The 27,271-nt window shown below is 37.5% G+C and overlaps 1 protein-coding gene across 12 annotated transcripts in view; it reads left to right on the plus strand.

Annotated features, from left to right (window-relative positions):
- LOC129877874 (uncharacterized) overlaps positions 1-26,768 on the plus strand; it is a 103,661-nt gene extending 76,893 nt beyond the window's left edge. For 8 of the 12 annotated variants that reach the window (XR_008763646.1, XR_008763649.1, XR_008763641.1 and 5 more), the window contains 2 exons: positions 15,432-15,491; positions 21,015-21,291. The gene's annotated coding sequence lies outside the window, so the exon portion shown is untranslated. Of the gene's footprint in view, positions 1-999; positions 1,048-15,431; positions 15,492-21,014; positions 21,292-26,603 lie in introns of those variants that run through there. The other 4 variants (XR_008763643.1, XR_008763652.1, XR_008763651.1 and 1 more) reach the window with 4 other exon arrangements.
- The last annotated feature ends 503 nt before the right edge of the window (positions 26,769-27,271 follow it).

Raw genomic sequence — 27,271 nt, forward strand, 5'->3', positions numbered from 1 at the left:
CACCTACTCAAAGCAAGTAGGTGATGCACGTACTTGAAGAAAGTAGGTAACTCACCTACTTGGGGTGGGCCCCATACTTCCATGTGGCAGCATATGAGGGGCTGCATGGGTGAGGTGGTGCCCTAGGGGGCTTCCATGTGTCACCCCTAGGGGCTGCCATGTGTCACTTTCCAATAAAGTATATATATACATAATTAATGACTAAGGAGTCATTTTCAGCAATGAACTTAGACAAAAATGGAGAGAAAATAACGTGAGAGCTAGAAAGAGGCAGCCACGAGTTGGCTCAAATTGAGCGGAGTAGCGCCACAAACAGTCCGCTAACTTTCAGTATGTTAATAAGCTTCTGAAGTTGATTTTTAGCAAGGTATGGCTTGTTCTCTTCTCCCACATTTTGGTAAGGGTTTGGACATGTTATTCATGTATTAATGTGAGTAGGAAATATAAAAATATGCATGTTACTGCTGAAGAAGGTAGCAGGTCGTGTAGGGACTGTTTTGGCGTATTCTAGTTGACTTAAAGTTTAACTTGTGTCATTGTTATTGTGGGGTTGTATTGGGAGTTGTTTTGTAGTGTTTCAGGTCTGGAAACATGTCTAAATATAGGTATAAGTTCTGCTGTTTCAGCCATATCACATCCCATTTCGTGTAGTTAAGATTTTACAAAATAAAGATTGAAAACCGTATTTTGAAGTCGTAGTTTGAGCGGGCTGTTTGGGACTTGTTTTATGTAATATTGAAGTGGTGTAAGTGTTTATTGGATGATGGTTTTTGTGATTAATATGGATGCTAAGGTTTGGAGGTTAATTGGAAGTTCGGATAGGGTGAGTTATAGAGGAGATGCTGCTCGAATTCCATTAACTTCTTAACTAACTAATAGACTAGTCGAGACTAGTCAAGAAAGGAGAATAAGGAATTGATTCCTATGGGTGTTTGGTTGTATATTTAGAATCTTAAAAGTTAAAGGTTATTAATATTAGTAATACCTTCGTGTTAATAGGTTCGGAGGACAACGAGATAAGCCGGGTTAAAAGCAATCGATAAGAGGTATGTAAAGCTTATCTTTTCTTTTCTTTTAGCATGTATTTAAGCTAAGTAATGAATGATATGAGCTTGAGGGTAAATCTACTCATAAATGCCAAGCGTAATTCACAGTTCTTATTTACCCCTTGATGAAAGAACTCTTACAGTAATTGAACTAGGGCCCTCAAGCCTTCTATATTAGGGAAAGTAGTAAGTATGTGAGGCTATCCACCTTTCTCATAGCATGTCACTGATGTAAGTATGATATATATATATATGAAATGTGCGGAAAAATCTACTCATGAAGCTCCGAATATGATTCATGACTCCTATCTACTTCTTGAAGTGAGAGCTCCTATGCTAATTGAGTTATTGTCTCTCACTATTTCCTAGATGATGAAAAGCAGAGGGTATGTAAGGCTTAACTCTTCTCTTCTCTTGGCATGTCTTATCCATAAGTGGATGGTATATGTAATGCGGGGATAATATGTATGCCTTTATTTTATAAGATGTAGGTATGGTAGATGGGTAAATGTTATACTTGCCCCCTGCATCCCTATTTCAGTTGTTGTCTTAGTTATGATAGTTTATGCTTTATATACTCAGTACATGTATCGTACTGACCCTCTTTCTTCGGGGGGCTGCATTTCATGCCCACAGGTACAGATGTTCATTTTAGAGATCCGCTAGCTTAGGATTTCTGCTCAGCTATGTCGGAAGTGCTCCACTGTTCTAGAGCCTAGTTTTTTTGGGTATTAGTCCTCCTATGTATATATTTGTTTGTTCAGGGGTACGACGGGGGCCCTGTCCCGCCATATGTTGCTGTTACTATTCATAGAGGTCTGTAGACATATGTATGTGGGTTATGTGTGAGTTTTGTTCGATTATGGTTGTATGATAAGTTGTAAATGTTATTATGCTATGGAAGCCTTGTCGGCTTGCTTGCCCTTTCATGAAATGATGCAAATGAAAGAGGCTACACATTTATGAAAATTTTATCACCCACTAGGGTTCATAGATATAGTTTTTCTATCTAATAGTTATATATATAGGAGGTCTAGGTCGGACCCCAGTCGCGGCCTACGGGATTGGGTTATAATAGAAAAGGAATATAATATCCCAGCATGAATACAAAACATCTCGATAATGTATAAAATATGAAATCTTTAATCTCAACCTAAATCATGACTTTAAAACTCATTTCATAAACATGAATACACATGAATCCATGAAAGCAACTGAAATACATGATTTGGGATGATTGGATCATGAAGGAACTACATACCACAACTAGTCATGAAAGAAAAGAGATGATGTTATCCAGACATCATAACTGCCTTAGCCTCCCATATAGCACGCTCAACCTCTTGGTTCCTCCATAATACTTTAACTGAAGCTATTTCTTTATTTCTCAATTTTCTAACTTGCCGGTCCAAGATCTCAACTAGAACCTCTTCATAAGAAAGACTCCTTAACCTCAATGTTTTCCAATGGAACAATAGAGCTAGGATTACCAACAAACGTCCTCAATAATGACACATGGAACATAGGATCCACCATTTCCAAATTTGAAGTCAAATCCAACTCATAGGCCACTTGAATAATTCACCTCAAATCTGATATGGCCCAACATAGCGGGGACTTAGCTTCCTTTTCATTCCAAAACACATCATACCTTTCATTGCTGAAATTTTCAAGTAAACCTAATCATTGATTTCAAATTCAAACTCCCTTCTTCTCATATCTGAATAGAAATTTTGTCAGCTTTGGTCCATTTTCAATCGTTCTCTGATGAGTCTAACCTTCTCCATAGCCGCAAATAACAACTTGGGTCCTATCAGAGCAACTTTACTAAGGCAGGATCATCATTTTGCTTTGCCTTTGCATTTACAACAAGAGAATACTCAGAACCATTTTGCACAACAACACCCACCATCTTTGGATTCAACCAATCGAACACCCAAATGGGCTAATTTATGCACATCTCAAACTAACTATTTCATCTCATCATCAAAATAGGTAACACTGCTAATGGAAAATCTACTAAGAGCATCAATAACCATATTCGCCTTACTCGGATGGTATAGAACACTATGTAATAATCCTTTAACAGTTCAAGCTACCTCCTTTGTCGAAGATTCAAGTCCTTTTGAGTGAACACGTATTGTAAACTTTTGTGATCAGTGAAATCATCTACATGGATACCACAGAGATAGTGTCTCCACAACATCAAAGAAAATACCATCGCTGCCAACTCCAAGTCATAAGTTGGGTAATTCTTTTCATGCACCTTAAGTTGCCTTGATGTATAAGCTATCACTTTGCCATTTTGCATTAGCACACAACCAATACCAACTAGTGAAGCATTACAATACACCACAAAACCATCGGAACCTTTCGGTAAAGTCAACACCACAATGAAAATAAGTCTATCCTTCAACTCTTGGAAGCTTTTCTCATATGAGCATTACAATGCTCTCTTGGAAGCATTACAATGCTATCTTGGAAGCTTTTGTCATGGAAACCGGCACCACCTACCTGAGCAACAGTTGTGCTCACCAGGTAAATCCATAGTAGGGGAAAGAGAGCATCGAGCATAACTTTCATGTCACTAGAATGCTTCAGATCGAAAGCAACCACTAGTGATCGAGGGGAAGGGATCTCTTTTATGCAATAGAAAAAAAGGCCAAGCCCCAGTTCCCAGGGTTAGGGAGACGCTCGCTCGTCTACTGGGATAGAAAAAAGTGAAGATCTTAACTATGAGTCAGAGGGAATCTGTAGCAGACAGTTCAAGGAAGTGAAACTAAGACAAGAAACTTCCCAAATTTTTATGCCTAATACCCATTGATAAGAGGTTTAGTTGATCATTTCGCCCTTTAGAAATAGGCGTAGAAAAACTTCAATAGATTTACAGTCTTCCTTCGCCTTATTTTTAGTCAAAGCAGTCAAGGGTGAAGCAATAGAAGAGAAACCTTCCACTAACTATCTATAATAATCAGCTAAACCCAAGAAACTCTAAATATCAAAAGAACTCAACGGTCTAGGCCAATATTTAGCTGCCTCGATCTTTTTTCGATCAACCATAATTCGTTCTTCAAAAACAATATGACCAAGGAAAGCAACCAACCTTATCCAAAAATTACATTTCCTAAACTTTGCATACAACTATCGGTCTTTTAGAATTTACAACACAATCCTCAAATGATTGGCATGCTTTTTATTACTCTGTGAGTAAATCAAAATATCATCAATAAAGATAATCACAAATATATCCAAATATTTCCTAAATTCCCTGTTCATTAAATCCATAAAAGTTGTAGGGGCATTTGTTAATCTAAAAGACATAACCAAACATTCAAAATGACCATATCGAGTTCTAAAAGCCATCTTTGGAATATCACACTCCCTCACTCGGAGTTGATGATAACCTGATCGGAGGTCAATCTTAGAAAAGTAGCTTGCCCCTAGAAGTTGATCAAAATAGTAATCAAACCTTGGGATGAGATACTTATTCTTAATTGTGACCTTGTTCAATTTTTTATAATCTATACACATTCAGAGTGACCTATATTTCTTCCTAACAAACAACACGGGAGCACTCCAAGGTGAAATGCTTGGTCTTATAAAACTCTTATCCAACAAATCCTTCAATTTCTCTTTCAACTCCTTAAGTTCCACTAGAGCCATACGATAAGGACGAATAGAGATAGGATGCTTATCTGGTAAGATATCAATACCAAAGTCTATTTTCCTTTCAGGAGGAACAGATAGGAGGACTTTGGGAAAAACTGACTCAAAAGTAGGAGTCCCACAGTTAGTATCTCTAACCCAAACTAGATGGTAGATGCATCTCTTGGAAATCATTTTTCCAGCCTTAAGATATAAAATGAATAGACCCTTCACAACCGAATCATTACCCTTCCATTCAAGAATAGGCTTATTAGGAAATTGAAACTTGACTCTATGGGTTCTACAATCAATGGTTGCATAAGAGGCATGTAATTAATCTATACCAAGAATGATGTCGAAGTCGGTCATGTCAGGTTCAATCCTACGGGAGTATAAACAAAAAAGGCTCCATCGATATTTCAGGACTAACATCAAACCTCATAGCTACGTAAGGAGTAACAAAAGAAAAATTTGCACCTGGATCAAGCAAGGCATAAACATCATAGTGAAAGACCCATAAAATACTGGTAACAACATCGGGAGTCTCCTCTACCTCTTGCCTACCATGAAGAGCATAAAATCAGTTGTTGCATTGGTCCTCCTTAGGTTGAGCTTAGGCAACTTATGGAGCTTTCCGACCTTGAGTAACTTGTCCTTGAGGACGACCTTCTCTACCCTTGTTGGTAATATGAGGGCACTCAGATTGCCTATGTCCCATTTTGCGACATCCAAAACAAGCACCTATTCCCATCAAACAACTCCCTCCATGATTCCTCCTATATTTTGCACACTTGGAAAATAAAGGGTTAATAGAATTCATACCTTCTCCTTGAGTCTTAGGTTATGTAACCCTATTACTTACAAACTTCTTTCTCGAACTTTAGCCTTGTTGAGAACGACCGCTTCTACCACTGGACCTTGAATTTTAGAACCTACCTTTATATCAGGCTCTCTTAGAATCTCTCATTCTTATATTTTTGAGTTTCTCTCCCTCAATTTTCTTAAAAAAGTCATGAGCCGAGATATGTCCATTTCCTTGATAATCATAGTGCTACGACATTCCTTAGCAACCAAATCGGATACCCTCGATATGAATTAACGTATTTGGGCATGTGAATCAACAACCAATGAAGGAGCATACTTGGATAGCTTGGTGAATTTGAGGGCATAGTCCCTCATACCCATTTGCCTTGTCGAAGATTGATGAACTCAAACACCTTGGCTTCCCTTAGCTCAAGAGGGAAAAAGTGATCAAGGAAAGCAAGTTTGAAGGCTTCCCACTCAATAGGACCTTCAAACCCTCTCTACCTTCCATTGAGTGTACCAAACTTGAGCAACACCCTTGAGTTTGTAAGATGCCAACTCTAGTTTCTTTTCCGAAGACACCCACATAATTCTCACTATCTTGTAAACCTCATCAATGAATTCTTGAGGATACTTATCAACTTTTGATCTATAAAACTCCTGAGGGAGCAAAATTCCTCACCCTAGAAGTTGGAGTAGGATCATTGGGAGGAACTGCAACCCCTTGCTAGCCACCACATGGGCTAGAATAATAATAGCAGTTCAAAACTCCGCATTAGTAACTTGGTCGGGTATGGGACCATTGTCTTGAGGTATCAGAGGAGCTTGATATTCATTAGCATTATTCCCTCTTGCAAAAGTTGGTCTTCTTTGTGGCATTTTCTGAAAATCGCAAAGGAAGATCGTTAGGGAAAAGAAGTCTTAGGGTAGACTCTATAGCAAGACATAGACCATGAAAGAAGTGAGAATTTCCTAAAATGCCTTATAGCCTCCTATCCATAGTTGTGATTCCCTTCACAACCATGAATAAGACTCTACTTGACGAGGCATGTTGGATATTCTAGGATATCTTAAACCTTATGCTCTGATTCAAAGTTTGCCAAAACTCGAGATAGGGCCTAGTCATAACACGGTGATCAAAACCCCGAAGGGGCTCCAACTAGGCCTCTTAACATATCATAAATCATACATAAAGTAAAGTATGCAGAATATAACATAAGAAGAGTCTAAATGTGATCATAGGAAGAAGAGTAACTTGACTACATAGACTCCAAGACATAGGTCTAATAAATGTCTCTACTTAATGACAATGGCGGAGGCTAAGATATGTCCCTAGCTCACCCTCAAACTAAATATAAGAAAGTCTTAGAAATGAAAACAAATGACTCATAACTTGTCCCTGATAGATGAGGACTCACCAAAGCATTGCCAGAATAAGCTCTACTGACTACACCTAGGAATGTGATCCTCAACCCTATATTATGAGATAATGTAGGCAAAAAATATGCGTTAGTACTTTTGAATGTATTAAGTATGAGAACATGACATATAATATAAATCATAAGATACAATGATCAAGTAAAGTGCATGGTAAGATGAGATATGTCCATTTCCTTGATAAGCATAGTGGTACGACATTCCTTAGCAACCAAGTAACATACCCCTGATATGAATTAACTCATTCAGGCATAAGGATCGACAACCAATGAAGGATCATACTTGGAGAGCTTGGCAAATTTCCGGGCTTAGTCCCTCATCCCCATTTTGCCTTTTCGAAGATTGATGAACTCCAACACCTTGGCTTCCCTTAGCTCAAGAGGAAAAAGAGATCAAGAAAATCAAGTGTGAAGTTTTCCCATTCAATAGGACCTTCATCCACTCTCTTTACCTTCTATTAGTGTACCAAACTTGAGCAACACTGTTGAGTTGGTAAGCCACCATCTCCTCTTTCTCTTACAAACATACCTCTATAATGCTCACTATCTTATAAACCTCATCAATAAATTCTTGAGGATCCTCATCAACTATTGAGGCATGAGACTCCAGAGGGTTCATATTTTCATAATCCCTCACCTTAGAAGCCGGAGTAAGAACATTAGGAGGAAGCACAACCCCTTCGCTACCTACCACTTGGGATAGCATTGTAATAGCGGTACTGAACTCTGCATTAGTAACTTGGTCGGGTAGGGGACCATTGTGTTGAGGAGCTGGAAGTGCTTGAGCTTTATTAGCATTGTTCCCTCTTGGGAAAGATGGTCTTCCTAGATGCATTTTCTAAAAATCATAATGGAAGATCGTTAGGGAAATAAAGTCTTAGGGTAGACTCTATAGGACGACATAGACCATAAAAGAAGTGAGAATATCCTAAAATGCCTTATAACCTCCTATCCATAGTTGTGGCGCGCTTCACAACCATAAATGACTCTACTTGATACGGCATGTTGGACACCCTAGGACATCTTAAACCTTATGCTCTGATACCAATATTGTCATAACCCGACCTAGGCCTTAGTCGTAACACGACAATCAAAATCTCGAATGGGCTCCAACCAAGCCTCTTGACATATCATAAAGCATACATAAATTAAAGTAAGTTCGGAATATAACATAAAAAGAGTCTAAACGTGATCATAGGAACAAGAGTAACTTGAATACATAGACTCCATGACATAGGTCCAACAAATTCATACTTGCATGACATTCATAACTTGGGTAACCGACTAATTCTATAAATTTCATGCAAGTATGAATTCCTTCTATGGAAACAATGCAACCAAGGAAAGCAACCGACCTTACCCAAAAATCACATTTGCTAAACTTTGCATACAACTGTTGGTCTTTGAGAATTTGCAACGCAATACTCAAATGATTGGCATGCTCTTCCTCACTTTGTGAGTAAATCAAAATATCATTATTAAAGACAATCACAAACATATCCAAATATTTCCTAAATACCCTATTCATCAAATCCATAAAAGCTGTAGGGGCATTTGTTAGTCCAAAAGATATAACCAAAAATTTAAAATGACCATACCGAGTTCTAAAAGCCGTCTTTGGAATGTTACACTCCCTCACTCGGAGTTAATGATAATCCGATCAGAGGTCAATCTTACAAAAGTAGCTTACCCCTTGAAGTTGACTAAACAAGTCATCAATCCTTGGGATGTGATACTCATTCTTAATTGTGATCTCGTTCAATTGCCGATAATCTATAAACATTCAGAGTTACCTATCTTTCTTCCTAACAAACAACACTGGAGCACCCCAAGGTGAAATTGTTGGTCTTATAAAACCCTTATCCAACAAATTCTTCAATTGCTCTTTCAAATCCTTAAGTACCTCCAGAGCCATACGGTAAGAAGGAATAGAGATAGGTTGCGTATCAAGAAAGAGATTAATACCAAAGTTTATTTTCCTTTCGAGAGGAACACCTAGGAGGTCTTCAGCAAAAACTTCCGAAAACTCATTAACAACTGATTATGACTCAAGAGTAGGAGTCTCGAAGTTAGTATCTTTAACCCAAACTAGATGGTAGATGCAACCCTTGGAAATCATTTTCCTATCCTTAAGACATGAAATGAATCATCCCTTAACCACCAAATCATTACCCTTTAATTCAAGAATAGGCTCATTAGGAAATTAAAATTTGACACTACGGGTTCTACAATCAATGGTTTCATAAGAGGAATATAACCAATCCATACCAAGAATGATGTCGAAGTCGGTCATGTCATGTTCAACAATATCACACTAGATAACTTTATGCAAAACCGATATGGGACAATTTCTGTAGACTCTTTTAACCATAACCGACACAACTATAGGAGTATAAATGGAAAAAAGCTCCATCAATATTTTGAGAGTAACATCAAACCTCATAGCCACATAAGAAGTAACAAAAGACAAATTTGCATCTGGATCAAGCAAGGCATAAAAATTATAGTGAAAGAACTATAACATATTGATAACAACATCGAGTGTCTCCTCCACCTTTTGCCTATATGAAAAGCATAAAATCGGTTGTTGTGTTGACCACCCTTAAGTTGATCTTAGGTACCTTATGGAGCTTCACCACCTTGAGGTACTTGGCCTTGAGGACAACCTTCTCAACCCTTCTTAGTAACATGAGGGAACTTGGGTTGCCTACATCCCATTTTTCCACATTCGAAGCAAGCACCTGCTACCATCAAACATCTCCCTCCATAATTCTTCCCATATTTTTCACACTTGGGAATTGAAGGGCTAGTTACATTCATACATCCTTCTTAAGTCTTAGGGTATGGCACCCTATCTCTTACAAACTTCTTTCCCAAACTTTTTCCATATTGAGAAAGACCACTACTACCACTGGACCTAGCATTTGAGAACCCAGCTTCATACCGGGCTCTCTTAGAATCTCTTATTCTCATCTCTTTAAGTTTCTCTCTCTCAATTTTCTTGACAAAAGTCATGAGCTGAGATATTTCTATTTCCTTGATAAGCATAGTAGTTTGACATTCCTTAGCAACCAAGTCGCATACCCCTGATATGAATTGACTCATTCGGGCACAAAGATAAACAACCAATGAAGGATCATACTTAGAGAGCTTGGTGAATTTCTGGGCATAGTCCCTCCTCCCCATTTTGCCTTTTCAAAGATTGATGAACTTCAACACCTTGGCTTCCCTTAGCTCAAGAGGAAAAAGAGATTAAGGAAATCAAGTGTGAAGGTTTCTTAATCAATAAGACCTTCATCCACTCTCTCTACCTTCCATTGGTGTACCAAACTTGAGCAACACTGTTGAGTTGGTAAGCTATCATCTCCTCTTTCTCTTACGAACACACCTCCATAATTCTCACTATCTTGTAGACCTCATTAATAAATTCTTGAGGATCCTCATCAACTATTAAGGCATGAGACTCTAGAGGGTTCATATTTGCATAATGCCTCACCTTAGAAGCCAGAGTAGGAACATTAGGAGGAAGCACAACCCCTTCGTTACCCACCACTTGGGATAGCATTATAATAGCGGTATGGAACTCTGCATTAGTAACTTAGTCGGGTAGGGGACCATTGTGTTGAGGAGCCGGAAGTGCCTGAGCTTTGTTAGCATTGTTACCTCTTGGGAAAGATGGTCTTCCTATATGTATTTTTTGAAAATCATAATGGAAGATCGTTAGGGAAAGGAAGTCTTAGGGTAGACTTTATAGGACGACATAGACCATAAATGAAGTAAGAATATCCTAAAATGCCTTATAGCCTCCTATCCATAGTTGTGGCGCGCTTCACAACCATAAATGACTCTACTTGATGCGGCATATTGGATACCCTAGGACATCTTAAACCTTATGCTCTGATACCAAAATTGTCACGACCCGACTTAGGGCCTAGTCATATCACAACAATCAAAATATCGAAGGGGCTCCAACCAAGCCTCTTGACATATCATAAAGCATACATAAAGTAAATTAAGGGTGGAATATAACATAAGAAGAGTCTAAATGCAATCATAGGAAGAAGAGTAACTTGAATAAATAGACTCCATGACATAGGTCTAACAAATGCCTCTACTTTATGACAATGGCAGGGGCTAAGACATGTACCTAGCTCACCCTCAAATAAAATATAACAAAGACTTTGAAATGAAGAAAAAAGACTCATAACTAGTCCTTGGTGGATGAGGACTCACCAAAGCTTTGCCTGAATAAGTTCTACTAGCCATGCATGGGAATGTGATCCTCAACCCCTACATTATGAGACAACATATGAAACAAATATGTGTTAGTAGTTTTGAATGTACTAAGTATGAGGACATGACAAATAATATAAATCATAAGATACAGTGATCAAGTAAAATGCATGGTAAGATAAGATGAGTAAAGTCATGAGAGAATCATAATAATCAAATCATTTGAATAACATAGTTGAAATCATCAAAGTATATTAGAAATTTTACATATGTGGGATAGAACCACAACCGACTATAAGACCATGCGAGCTATAACATGGAATCCCAATGTCTCCCCATAAAATAGAAGAAAGGGGAATGTACTTGCCTAGGTAGACTTTATCGCACTAGGCGGGTCATGTACATACACTATATGTGGATCCACTAGCTAATCCATGAAGGAAACCAATGGTGGAACATAGTTTAGGAGACTTGAGGTTGCTACTAAGGTTTTTGGTAGGGGCCCTACCTCAATTAAATTTGGTGCTAAGTCAAATCCCATGGAATACATAACATAGTAATCATACTTAGCATATATCATAACTTATTCATAAGCTTCATAAATCATATAATGGCTTATTTCATAACATAATTACAATGTGAGTATTGGACTTTCATCATAATAAACCATACTTGCATAATTCATTTCATTAGGTCCTAGTTCACTTCATAGGGCCCTCATTTCTTCATACTTGAATGAAATTCATAACTTGAATGTAATTATACTTCATGATCATAATTAATACTTGAATTTAAAGTAAAACTCATAATCATAGTCAATTGGAGTGAAAACCATGAAAATAACTTAAAATCATTGAACTTCATAATCATACTCCATAATATCATCTTTGAAAATAAGTTCATTTATGAAAAATCATAATTCAACTTAAAATCATGTAATTCATGAAGAAACATACTTATATTGACCATATATAATGATTAAAGCATTATTAAAATAGCCTAATGCAATTCATCAAATCAGGATTACAAACCCAATTGAAATTCATGAAATTTTGAATGAAAACCTTAGGACTCCATGGGTGAAAGGGACCATGGATCAATCCCTGCATACCTTGATTGAATTTGAACTTAGAACTGAAAAAGAAAACTTGTACTTAAAGAAACCCTAGCAAAGCTTGATGAAGAATATGTAACCTTGAATGAACCTTTAGAGAGAAATCTTAGAGTTGATTGGGAATTAATGAGGAAAAAGAATAGGTTTAGGAGTTTTTAGGATATTTTCGTAATGAATCTAGTCCTAAAAACGTCCACATACTTTAATGAAAAAGGAGATAAAATAACGAATTACCCCTCATTAAACTATAACTGGAACTCACCACAGAGGACCTATCACGGTCCGTGATGCTCACCAAAGCTCGTGATGGTGTTAGTGATGATTGACTTGGACTTGGATTTTGGGAGATGTAGGGAAGAGTTTCAGATCTTCCTCCACTGAACTTTTCACGGTCTAAGGAGTGTATTACATCTCGTGAAACATGGGCGTGGTATAGGTCCTGCTGGTAGGTCTACAGGAATCACCACCATGGAACCCACCATGGTTCGTGAAGAACTACACGGCCCGTGGTGGCCAACCATGGTCCTAGCCTTGGAGTCATATTTTGAGGCCTTAGGGGAGGGGTCATTACAGAGGGTTTCACGGCCTGTGGTGATCACTATGGTCCTGTGGTTTCTTATTGTGGACCTCACCCTATAAGATTGAACCTCAAGGTCACCACCCATGATGGCCTTGCCAAAATTGTAGGTTTGTGAATTTTTTTCATATTCTTGATCCTCTTTTTTTAACTTTCCAAATTCTTGGGTTTTATAGGGACCAGTCTGCAATTATGAAAGGTTGGACCCACAAAGCACCACATATATGGTAGGTCATATTTATAGCCTCTACAAATGTGGATTAGGGCACGCGATCGCACGGCCGAACCCACAAGTCTTCATGAATATGGAAATAGACTAGCAAACATGGAGACCTGGTCCACTAGACAACATAAATGCCACTAGATGCCCACAAACGTGAAGGAAAAATGTAGGCTGGACCATCTGATATACATCAACTAGTTTTCCCAAAGTTGAAAATCTATGACAGGATACTCAGAATTCATTTGGAACCCCATGCACACAAACGAACTATACTATCCCATTAAATCCAATATTCTAGACTCATTACAGATGTTGAAACTTCCACCTGAGGTCTTCATGACAAAAAAAGGGGTATCACTCCTAAACTTCATATTTTTTCATAAGCCACAAGGTTGCTCGAAATGAGTTTAAAAACCTCATAACCTGAACAAAAGGTCCCTCTAGATGAAACTCAACATTCCAAAGCTAACTGAATTATCAAAATTGCATTCTGTGGACGTTAAATAAAGTTTTTACCAAAGTCAACCATTGAAACTCCAAGAGCTACAAAATATAGAAACTTGTATAAAATTCAAACGAACGACCAGGCGACTTATCTGTTGGTCCTAGTAAGTCATAAATGAAATGAGGTCACTACATAAAAGCCATAAATATTGAAAAGAATAGAAAATGGAGAAAATGACCTAGAGAGTCATTGCAGCTTCTCTTTAAATTACTTCGAGCAGTAAAGTCGGCCCTCTTGAAAATACATTCTGGACCCTTGAACTACCCATCACATCGCCTTCAAAATATCAGGTGATTGTGCCTTGATCATACCGCTTCTGACTAGCTCACTCTCTTGTGAAACACTTAGTGACATTAGTACCACTCTCATCATCAGACTCTGAGCCAGATCTTTCAAGACTAGATTCGGTGATTGAAGATTTATCTCCCTTTTTAGACTGGGAAGAATCATACTATTGTCTCATCGAAGACCTAATTAGGTGGGCTATGGTAGTAGCTCCACCTTCAACCTCATAAACCTCATCATTAGAGTTAGTGGATTCATCATGCAGTTGGTGAGTGCTTACGGCTCTTTTAGTTCTCTGTTGAGATAGTTGGTGAGTGCTTACGGCTCTTTTAGTTCTCTGTTGAGACTCATCACAGGTCCTTTTCAATCTTGGTGCCATAGGTACCTTGTGAAGAGATTAACGAATAATGCACTTTTTGAACTTTGACCACAACTTATGAGAGTGATATGGGCTTTGTATATGAGTGTGTGAATGATTAGTTTATGGTGGAAAAAGGGTGATTATGGGAGAAGTTATGGTAATGGCTTTGAGAAGGAGAAACATGGGCTGGTGTATTAAAATCAAGTCATTTTAATGTCTCGATTTCAATGGGTTGAGGTTGGGTCCAGTTGGTGTAACACCCCAAAAATCATAACTTAGATTAGATCAGAAAAGCCCAGAAAAGAAGTTAAGTTTTACAAAAAAAAGACTTTTACAGACATCGTCGATGACCCATAGAAGTAACTATAGATCGTAGATGGACTCATGGAGTCCAACCTCATAAATAGGATTTTATGGTCTGGGATTTATGGACCAAGTTTATGGATTATACAATGGGTTGTAGACTTGATGTATTTGAAACTTAGAAATTACCAAGTGTTCAGGATAAGTGCTTTCTAAATTCATAATGCATGATTTAAGGAATTTAAGGTCAAGTATTTTAGAGTATTATTGAAAATGAGTTTTAAGGGAACTTGAATGGTTCCATATGCACTATTTGTATTGTGAAAACCATGTCTATTTTTAACAAAGCATAAATAGTTTCAAAAGAAGTTTTAGTTAGTTAATGAAAAGCTCAGTTTAAGATTAAAGAAGTATTTTGAGTATTAACTTAACCTAGATATTATTATTATGAATGTTCATGCATATTTTGGGAGTATTATTGAGCATCAATTTGGATAATAGTTAAGAATTGTGCGGCTAGTGTAGATAGGATCATAACTTGATTCAGGCGACTCCTCACCCATCCTCTATGAGAAATTTTTATATGAACCCATGAGCTTAATTTGTCCCTTACCCTAGCAAGGTAATGGATGGCTTAAGCAATATGGGCAAGACACAGTATCACATGAGGCTCATAATGGTGGTTGTCTGTTAGAGAAATTTCTCAAGAAAAGTAAAGTACTATTTTAGAAAGTCATATATAAATTGCCTTGTTGCATTATTTTAGTTTCAGTCAAGTTATGTGTGGTATCCCTTCTGAGTTTGAGTATTCGGTGTAGTTATTGTTTTCTTAATCTTTATTACATACCGTACATTCCATGTACTGATGTCTTTTGATGCTGCATCATTTTATGAGGCAGATAAAGGTATTCAGGATCATCAACAAGCGCTCTATTGAGATCATACTTCGTTAGCTTTTGGTGAGACCTCCTTGCCTTCAGATGGCTCCATTTATTTATGATCTTTTAGTGTTAGTAGTTATTTTGAGGTAGCCATGAGGCTTGTCCTGGCACCTAACTTTAGCTAATAAAGGCTTCATGGAAAAACTTAGAGAGTCATTTTGATGTTTCTTACCAGATGTTATAAACATTACTCATATTAAATCCAGAGTATTATTAGACATTTACCTAAGATAGTTAATAATTATTTTAAATGCTTATCCTTTGAAGCTTCCATATGTGAGTTTAGTATTCATCTTATTAGTCAGCAAGCCAAGGGTTTTCTTGGGACCGGCAATGGTTTTTGAGTGTTGGTCACACCTAGGGTGTGGACTCAGGGCATGACAAAGTTGGTATCAAAGTATAGAGTTCAAGAGTACTAGGATGTCTATAAAGTCGTGTCTAGTACAATCCTTTTTATCAGTATTAAGTGCACCACATTTATAATAGGGAGGCTAGAGGACATTAGGAAATATCACCATTATTTCATACTCAATATTCATGCGATAAATTTTAACCCTATAAAAGTTTCTTCTAACTCGTGCATTCTTAGATCATGCCTCCAAAGTGTACCGTAATCTAGAGGAATGTCTCCAACATTGAGTTTCCTTCTAGACAAATGCGAGAACTATGCCTCCACTCTCAAAGATGTAGAATAGGAATGGAGCTTGCCTGCTAGATCAGGGAAGTAATAGTGGGATTCTAGAGGTGCTATCTCGCACTACAAGGCTCCCACAAATACCTGCTCCTCAGTCTCCCCTTACCTGTGAGGCAGATTTCAAAAGAAATATGATAATGCTCACTTAGTTGATGGATGTACGGTAATGTTATTAGGGAACCATTGTTAGTAGCTCAAGACCCCAAGAGTCGTCAACTATGACTAGGATTAGAGATTTCTTGAGGTTGAATCCACTAATGTTCATAGGGTACAAGGTAGAAGTGGATCCACAAAGCTTAATTAATGAGATATGAAAGATACTTAAGTCAATGCATATTATTGAGACATAGGGAGGTGAAATTGTTGTGTATAAAATCAAAGATGTAGCTAACATTAGGTATAATCAGTAGGAGGATAGTCGTGGTAAGGATGTTGAACTGCCTGCATGGGATGAGTTTGAGGGTTTATTCTTAGACCATTTCTTCCCCCAACACTAAGGGAAGAAAAGGTAAAAGAGTTTGTGAATCTAAAATGGGAAGGGCTAGAAGTGAAAGAGTACAACCTCAAGTTCATCCAGTTGTAATGTTATGCTTTAGAGATAGTTCCGGATATGAGGTCTAGAATTAGGAAGTTTGTCTTTAGATAGGGTAAACATTTGAAGAAGGAATTCTAGGTGACACTTCTAATCTCTGACATGGATATCTCCAGGATCATGGTATATGCCCTATAGGTTAAAGAAGATAAGAAGAGAGATAGGGAAACACACTAGAGAAAGACGGAAAAATCAATAAGACATGAGCCTAGTTAGAAGAGAAGTGGTAATGATAATCAGTCCTTCTTCCAAAAAAGTTCATATGATCATACACCATCATTGGAAAGTGCACCTACGTAGATTAACAGGAACAATCAGAACTTCCAGAGTAGTCGGAACTTCAAATCTCAGGGTTCTCAATCGCAAAGTAGTGTGGCCTAAGGATCTTTTCAGAAACCACCTTGTGGTAAGTGTGGTATGCTCCATTTGGAAGAGTGTTATAATGGCACTATTGGTTTCTACAAGTGTAGACAAATGGGTAATTTTCATAAAATGAGGAAGCAGAGTAATGGGGACAATAAGGCCCTGTCTTTTTCAATAGCACAATTAGGCTGGGTTGCCCAAAGGGGTTCAACTTCTGGGACTAGGAAGGTTCAAACCATCTGTACTCTATGTCTAGTCGACAAGACTAGGAGAACCTGCCATATGTTGACACTGGTATGCTTAAAGTCTTTTATTTTGATGTTTATTCCTTACTTGATCCAGGTGTTAGTTTGTTGTTCGTGACTCCTTACATAGACATGAATTTTGGGGTCTATAGCAAATGCCTTCCGGTGCCTTTTATTATTTCTACACCTATTGGTGAGTCTATCATAGCTAAAAGAGCCTATAGAAACTATACCATCTTAATCTATCATAAGGACACCACATCCGACTTAGTTGAGTTGGATATGGTGGACTTTGATGTCATTATAGACATGGATTATCTTTATTCTTGTTATGCCTCAATCAATTATAAAACTCGAGTAGTCAATTTTTGGTTTCAAAATGAGTCAATCTTGGAGTGGAAGGGTAGTCTAGTAGTGACTAAGGGTCATTTTATCTCATACTAAAAGGCCAGAAAGTTAATCTCTAAGGGGTGTGTCTATCATATAGTCAGATTTAAAGATACAAGTGCTGAGACACCATCCCTTTAGTCAGTTTTAGTTGTGAATAAGTTCCTAGAAGTCTTTCACAATGATCTTCTTAGAGTTCATCCTGATAGGGAGATAGACTTTGGGATAGATGTAAGAGAAGTTGTATAGACTTTAGGACTGATTTTCTTACCTTTGGGCGCTCCTATCCTATTCGTGCAAAGAAAAGATAGATCCCTTAGAATATTTTTTGACTGTTGTCAGTAGAATAATGTCACCAAAAAGAACAAGTATCCTCTCCTAAGAATTAATGACATGTTCGACAAACTTGAAGGTAATACTTGTTTCACAAAGATTGATATTAGATACGACTATCATAAGTTGAAAGTGAGATAAAGTACATCCCAAAGACATTTTTCAAAACTCGTTATGGTCACTATGGGTTCCTTGTTATGTTCATTGGTTTGAATAACGCTCCTGCAACATATATGGATCTCATGAACTGTAACACCTTGAAAGTCTAAAAGTTGACTTTGAAAGAAAATACAGAAAAAGATTGATGGTGCACTAGTTCTATGAGCTCTTTTTCAGAACCTTATAAGGTTGTACAGGCCAGTCACGACCCAAGCAAAGTTCTAGATGTGAAACAATGATTAGGATCTCAAAAACCCCAACCAATACTCTTAGCATATCATAAATGAGCATACATAAGGTAAATAAGAATCAAGAAGATAAAACATGAATGCGAAATATAAATCTCAACAAGAATATCTCTATCTAAGAGATATCAAACTAAATCTCCAAAAGAATGAGACAATATAGACATAAACAATCTAACATGCCTCTACTAGTATAGACGGGGCATAAGAAAAATTCCTAGCTCACCAAAACATATGAAAATAAAGTGATAAGAAAACGAATGAAATAATAATTGTTGTGACCTTGAAACATGAGGACTCACGAGCAAGTAGATTCTAAGCTCTAACTCTAGCCAAGATCGAGAGACGTATAGTGATCTTTGGGCCCTACAGTATGATACAATGTAGAAAAAAATATATGTCAGTACATAGAATGTACTAATTATGTCAGAAATATGCATAAGCAATGGTAATCAGATATAGTTGATATGAACTTCTGATACATGACTAAAATCATGAAAACATGAAGTAAAGCTTGAAAAAACACACTTGAAAGCATTTAGTATGGTCAATGCATCATAAAACATCATTAAATGAATTATAAAGGAAAGGGCATACATATGTGGGATATTAACCTTAACCAATATTTAAGACCATGTAAGCTATAACATGAAATCCGATGTAATTCCCACACCGAGAAGAGAGAGGATACTTTCCAAGGCAGACTCCATATAAATATGAACCCGAGCTATATGTGGATCCACTAGCTAGGCCATTAAGGCACCTATAGTGGAACATAGTTTTGAACTAGGGTTGTGTAACAGCCCTCACAAAAAACCTTAAGAATGCCTTGGAAATAAGCCGCTCATGTAACACTTTATCCTTAATCTTTTTGGAAAATTTGAGTTCGAAATATCGATTAGGGGGTCAAAACCTGCGGGAAAATGGTCTCAGTGGATTTTTAGATTGGAAAAGAACACAAAACAGTGTAGTCCATGACAAGACCGCATCATAGACTTGGGAAGCAGCACAAGACAGCATAGTTCACGACAGGACCGCGTCGCGGACCTAGGAAGGGCTTTTGGCCAAATTTAGTCTTTTTAAGGGCATTTTAGACTTTTCCCAAATTATTAGTTAATGAACCTAGACATTTTTAGGAACTAATTCAATTCAATAAATTAACCTAAACCTCTAATTCAATTCATTTTTCTACAATTCATTTATCAAATATTTCTCTCTCTACAAAAAGGCTCTCAAGGATTTCCTTTGAAGACTTCAAGCAAATTCACTCAATTTCTCTATCAAAATTCTAAAGTTCTTCCAAATTAATTTGTGTTCTCACTCAATGTATGTGGGTATTGGTTCATGGATCCTTTAATCCATGAATCCCAATCAATTTCTCAAGGTGTTCTATCAAATTAAAGTATGGTATTTTTTGGATTTTGTGGTCTCTATTCCAATTGCATGAATTTCAATTTAAAGCATGATCATGAGTCTATTTTGATATAATTTGATGGTTATTGAATTAAATTGAAGATTTTTCCATGAATTCTCCTATTTTTATTTCTAGGATTCATGATGCAAATTATGAGTATTTTCAATTATACTTCTAAATGATATTATCTATATGAATTATGTATGGGCTGATATAAAATTTATGATCATGCATGTTTTCAAGTTAATTCTATGATTTTTAAGTCAATTGATCATGCATTCATGTCATACCATAATTTCAAGTTCAAGCTATGGTCATGAATTTTCAAAGTATGAATTATGACTATGTATTTCCATTATGATCATGGATTATAAGTATGTTTCAAGATATGAATTTGCATGCAAGTTATGAAGTAAGGTGACTTAGGGCCCTATGTGGTGACCTAAGGCCTAAAAGGTGACTTAGGACCCTATGTGGTGATCTAAGACCTACCGATATGAATTATGCAAATATGATTGTAATGATGAAAGGACAATTCTCACATTACAAGTATGTTATGAAAATGAGTTATTCTATGATTTCAAGCCTATGATCATGACTATGATATATGATATTATGATCTTATATTATGTATATATTCCATGGAATTTGACTTAGCAACGAGTGGACTTGAGGTGGGGTCCCTACCAAAAGCCTTAGTAGTAGCCCCATATCCCATAAACTACGTGCCACCGTAGGTTGCCTTTATGACCTAGCTAGTGGATCCACATATAGCACATGTTCATGATTAGGAGTCTACCTTGGCAAAGTAGCCTCCTCCTTCTCGATGTAGGTATCATCGGATTCCATGTTATCGCTCGCATGGTCTTATTGTCGGCTATGGTTCCTATTCCACATATGTATGATTTCTTAAGTATGTTATAATTTTGAACTTATTCTTATAAATGCTTTGGTCAATATGATTTTCTCATGACTTTACGTATCGCATCTTATCATGTGATTTACTTGACCTTTGCATTCCATGATTCACATTGCATGTCACGCCCTCATACTTAGTACATTCTAATGTACTAATGCATACTTTTTGCCTACATTGTCTCATAATGTAGGGGTTGAGGTTGAAGATCCTTATTTCTACGTAACTAGTAGGCATTCCTATTTGAAGGTGTTGTGGTGAGTCCTCATTGACCGGAGACTAGTTTCAAATTGGTTTCTTTTTTCTCTTTTAAAAAAACTTGTGTTTACGTTGTAAATTTGAGGGTGAGCTAGGGACATGTCTTAGCCCCCACCCATACTCATGTTTAGAGGCATCTAGTTGGACATATGTTTGAGTCTATGTTATCATAAAACATTTTCAGATTTTTATTCATGATTTAGACTCTCTTATGATATTTCCTCTTTTATATTTTTACCTTATGTATGCTTATGATATGTACAAGAGGCTTGGTTGGAGCCCTTCAGAGTTTTGATCGCCGTGTTATGACTAGGCCCTAGGTCGGGTCGTGACACGTTGCTACTAGGTTGTGGAGTCCCCATAATGTGTTCTCTCTACTAAGTTAATCCCAACAATTATAGTCTTTAGGAAAGGCCATAATCAACCAATATGCATCAAAAAAATACATCATACGAGTAGCTCCTTAAAAACCACGATCCTAATATAAACATATAGACACTTACCTTTCTAAGCATCTAAATCATGATTTCTTTCATATTGTGAGAAAACCTTTCACAATTCATGGTTATTTGGTTGAAAACAAAAATTAATAACTTTCATAAATCATACATAGTACTTCATCGAATCACTGATCATAAATAGATAGTTTATACTTGAAATTCATAGCATAATGCATAGGTTCATGTAAAACTCATTGATAACATGTAATTGAGATTGAATCATGCATGAATATATCATTTGAATTAAGTAAAAGCATAATTAAATTGAGCCAATGCATCATCATCTAAAGTAGGGTTAGGAGGATTTCATAAAAGAGATAATTGAGAAAACTTTAAGGACTCCATGGATGGAAGAACATCCATTGCATTCCCACATACGTGGAAATCAAAAACCTATAAAGAAAAGAAGATAAAAGACCTTGAACTTGAAACCCTATACTTGAACTTGAGAGGAAACCTTAGGAAAAGAACTTGGTTCCTTAGAGGGATTTTTGATAAATGAGAGGGAATGAGGTTAGATTAAAGGTCTTGGGCAGTTATAGGACGTACAAAATAGTCCAAAACAGCGTAGTTTAGGAGTTAAAAGAAGAGGAAAGTCTAAAATACCCCTTCTTAAAATCTGCCAAAGAGATCTACAATTGAGGTCGTAGGTCAATGACGGGTCATCCAATGGACCCGTGGAATTAGACCTCCAAAACATGGTCTCTAAAACTTGGCCTACAACCAAGATTTACAGGTCGTCGAAGACCTTATGGATCGTCATAGCCTCTTGTCTTCCTAACTTTTCCAAAACCAAAAACCATGTTTCTGAACTTCAACTTACAAACCTTCCTCTGGGTCATAGGGACTCCTCATAAAACAAGTGCAAAAAATATGAAGCTACTGGAATTTCACACCTTGACCTACAATCTCCATATATGGGTCATAGGTCCTTATACGGTGTGCAGATTATCTTCCTCGATTGATCCAATACTTATCCAATTTTCCTTACCTCAAGACCTTACCTGTTAGCCTAACCTAATGCTCATCAAAAGATATATGGCCTGCCAAATAAGCTCATCTCAAAAACTCAAAAATTTTCCAAGTGCCCAAGCCTTCTACGACTACCTTCTTACAACTCGTATGGATTCCTATGACTCGTAGGTCGGCTTGTAGAAGCGTACACCAGGTCCAATTTATGCAACATTTTCCTTAACTTGGATTTCAAACTTTTGTGGTCTGACATTATCTTACCCGTGTGAACATTCATTCTCGAATGAGAACTAAATCATTATAAATGGAACGGGGAAAAAGAATAGCAACCCAACATGAATGCAATGACACATTAAAAATGCATAAATCAAGGAATATCCAATCACAAGCTAAAATATAACTTAAAATCAATTTCATAGACATGCATGCATATGAAAGACATGGAAAATCTAAAATGTAGGAATTTTGGAAAAGTGAATCATGAGAAAACTAAGTACCTCAAGTCAGAACAGAGGGAAAGAGATAGAGATAATATTTCATCACGTCGGCCTCAACCTCCTATGTATCACCTTCAACCTCTTGGACCTTAGCACGGCTTTCCACCCGCAAACTAATAGATAATCAAAACGCACTATTCAGGGTCTGAGGATATGTTACATGCCTGTGTTATGGATTTTGGAGGTCAGTGGGACCATTTTTTGCCTTTAGCAATGTTTGTCTATAATAATAGTTACCACTTAAGTATTCAGATGGCCCCATTTGAGGCCTTATATAGTAGGTGTTGTCGCTCTCTAGTCGGTTGGTTTGAGTCTACGGAGCCTAGACTGCGCGGTACAAATTTGATGCAAGTGGACTTAGATCATATAAGGGTGATTTAGGATAGGCTTAGGATGGCTCAAAGTAAACACCAGAGTTATAAAGATTGTACGCGTCGGCCGTTGAGATTCATCATTGGTGATAGATTATTCCTCTATGTATCGCCTATGAAGTGCTTGATGAGATTTGGGAGGCAAGCCAAGGATAGTCCCAGATATACTAGACCTTTCCATATTTATAAAATAGTGGGTGAGATTTCTTATGAGTTAGTTTTTCCCCTAGACTTTTTAGTTATGCATCCAATTTTCCATATTTTGATACTGCACCGGTACGTCCCAGGAGAGTCTCATGAGCTCCAGTATGATACAGTTGAGTTGGATGATCATCTGAGTTATATTGAGGAGCCAGCTGCTATTTTGGCCAGAGATGTCAGATAGTTGCGATCTAGAGCCATTCATGTGGTTAAGGTCCGTTGTAGGCATCTCCTACTCAAGGAGGCTACTTGGGAGCCTAAGCAGGAGATATGGGAGCAGTTCTCCGGCTTATTTGAGCTTTTAGGTACTTCTTGACTCTTACTTTCGCGGACTAAAGTTTTTTTAGTAGTAGATGTTGTAATGATCCTCCAGGTCATTTTTGTATTAAAGTATTCATGTTATTATGTAGAGTGTTCCTGTAGTGGGACTGTTCGATCACCTAGTCATTCATTTGGGCTTTAGGCCTATTTCAATGTTCTGGAGCTTTTATAATATGAAAAGTTGATTTTGATCATTACTTCAGGTAAATGACCTCAGAAAGGAATTCTAACAGTTCTATCAGCTCCGAAATTACTAAATTAGGCAAGTAGCATAGTTGGCATGAGTATCGAAGCAATCATGCTAGTTTGAGGTCATTTGTCACTTTAGTCTTGGAAATTTGGTCTAAGATTGACTTTGGTCACATTCTTGAAAAATGCGCTCGAATGAAAATTCCGTCAGTGTAGTTAGTTCTGGGATGTTGAGTTTGTTCTAGAATGACCCTTCATGCTCTTTTCTAGGCTTTCAGTCTAATTTTGAGGCCAGTTGTTGAATTTGGCTTAAAATGGCAATTGGGTGTGGGACCCGATTTTCATTAAAATAAACTCGTATGAGAATTTCAAATACACCATTGAGTCTGAAATATTGAATTTGGCAGAGTAGCTATCTCATTTGCTCGCATGAGTTTCCAAATGAATTTTGAGCACCCCATTAGGGATTTGAAGTTTGGCAAAATCAGTTGATGCAGTACCTTGCTGGTGCAGGGGTATTTTACCCTTCACGTTCGCTGGCATAGGGTCTCGTTCATGGAGGCCTGGTGGACTAGTCTCCGCATTACCCTTGCTGCATTCATGGAGCTCAAGTTGTTAAGCCTCCACATTCACGGGATATCCTTCGCATTCGAGGAAGCTTAGACCTCTACCTTTCATGTTCGCGGGCCACTTAGGTTGCGTTCGCGAAGGCTAATTCCTTAATCTTTTAATTAAGACCAAGGACAGGAATCAACCATTATTGGCATCTTCAAGCTTTGATAACTCCCTTATTTCTCCACCAAATTCAGTGATTCAAAGTCTCAATTCTCCAAAATTATCATGGCTTTGTGGGTTAGTATTCGAAAATAGTTGTAGACTCATCATTTGAGGTAAATTTTGCGAAGCTGTCCCATAAGCTTTATGGTGGAAAATTATGAATTTTAATGCATGTCATCGCTGGAGCTTATTCGAGCCCCTTATTGTTCTGTATTTTGGAAAACAAGTTTAGGGTACTGTTTAGGACCTATTATAGAGTTAATTTGGAAAATTTTGGAGTAGGTCCCATACTTATTTTTTGACTCCAAAATTGATCTGTCTCTAAATATGATAATTTTAGAGTTAAAATAACCGTATTGACGATGTGATTCTATTTGTGATAGCATGGCCATGTTTAGAGGTCGTACGGAAGGAAAAAACTCTTGTTTAGTGAGATGGAGCATGCGTGCGATCGGCCTACGGTAGGCTACGACTTCCCCTCTTTATACTGAGAATGTTTAAGTATTTGTATATTGAATTTTGTTCGGTTGGGGTAATCAGGTGTTGAACATACTAAATTTCTAAAAATCATATCTTAGGCTCTACTTTTGAGAAATTAAAGCTATTAAACATGTCTCCTGATACTATTGATTTTTTTATACTTCATGTGGCGTATTGTGTATTTGCTTTATGTTGTTAGGAAGCATGTTTGGCCTTCGTCTAGGATTAGACTAGTATTTATCATAGACTTGTGTGTTTTGAGCGTCGTTAGTCCTTGGAACTTCTCCGACGTTGCTTTGGATGACTTAGCTCCTTATAGACTGATATAGCAGACTTGAGTCTGATAGTTTAAGCTTTAGCTAGGCAGTAACATAGCTTGGAAACTATGTATTCATAACTCCCTGATTCCATCGGTCCCATATCACTAGATTCTTGGTTTTAGAACAATATTCATCGATTCTGGTTGGATGTGGTTCGGGCTAGAGTGGTTTATTGATGGCACTCAGATTGGGGGTACTACCCGTGACGCTCGGATGGCCATTGATCCTAATTCTGATCGGTTCGCATCTATTTGTGGTTCAATACCCAAATCACTCCACCGGGCACGATTCAAGTCCTTGACATGGTATTATAGCCTCATTTTAAGTCCTTGCCTTTGCTTAGCCATGGTTCGAGTACATAGCTACTTATTATCACACTTGGTTCAAGTCCATCGCTACTTCTACCTCAATTCAAGTCCTTGGTATTATTGGCACGTGGTTCAAGTCCACGATTAGCCTTATCCTTGGTTCAAGTCCTTAAAACGCTCTCAGGCTTCTAGTTCAAAGCTTCAGGCTCTTGGAATGGTTCGATTCAAGTCCGCAGGAAGTGGTGACATATATGATACTACATCATATTTCTTCTTTTCATTTCAACTATCGTTTCTCCTGTCGGGCTTATGAGAGTCCGTTTGGGTTGCTCCTTTTAGACTTGTACACGAGCATACCCGTCGGGTTTATAGAAGCCTGGCGAATTTAGTTAGCTTCTTTCTTTCTCTTTATGTGTGAGTATGCTCGTGTACCTACCTCTTTGATTTCTTGTTCTTGTCTCTAGTGGTGTTTAGTTTCTTGCATTTCAGTTTACTTTTGCTTTTCTAGCTCAGTCGACATATGATGCTTACTGGTTACTTGTTATTTTGGTACTCATACTATACTTTACATCTATTTTCATGATGGAGGTCCGATCACCAACTATTAGCGTTGATGTTAAGCCAGCTGCAATCTTGACCGGAGGCGAGGGTGAGCACACAGAATTTTGAATTTACCATATTCCTCTGCAGGGATGATTGGGGTGTGGACATAAGGGTCTTTATGACACAATCAACAATTCGTTTCATTTTCAATTAGGCCTTGCTCTAGCTTATTCTCCCTTTGTATATATTTATGACTTGTGTTTTTCCTTCTTGAGACAGTCTTGTTTATGTGGTCCTCTTTTGAGACTTGTACTCATTTTGTTAGTAGCACTGTACATGTGGCTTCCAGGTTCTAGGATGGATTTTTTATTTGTATATATTTTTATTTGCTTCCGCTTGTTTATTTGTGTTTCGGTTATTTTATTATTATTTTAGTTTAAATATTGGTCTTCTACCCTTACATCCCATTATTCATAATTTTGAGATATGGGTTCGCTTACCTACTGGTGGGTCTTGGTAGGCGTTGTTAGACCCTCATCTTGATGGTTTGAGTGGCTCGGGCATGACTAGGGACTTACATGATGAGCCTAGTCAAGGCCCAATGCAATCAGTCAAGATTAAGTTTAATTGACAAGACCTTGGCAATGCCATGGCTAAGACATGCAAGGCAAGACACGGCTAAGGCATGACAAGGGCTGGGCAAGCTAAGGCAA

This window comes from Solanum dulcamara, chromosome 12 (genome assembly GCF_947179165.1).
Source record: "Solanum dulcamara chromosome 12, daSolDulc1.2, whole genome shotgun sequence".
Classification (NCBI taxonomy): Eukaryota; Viridiplantae; Streptophyta; class Magnoliopsida; order Solanales; family Solanaceae; genus Solanum; species Solanum dulcamara.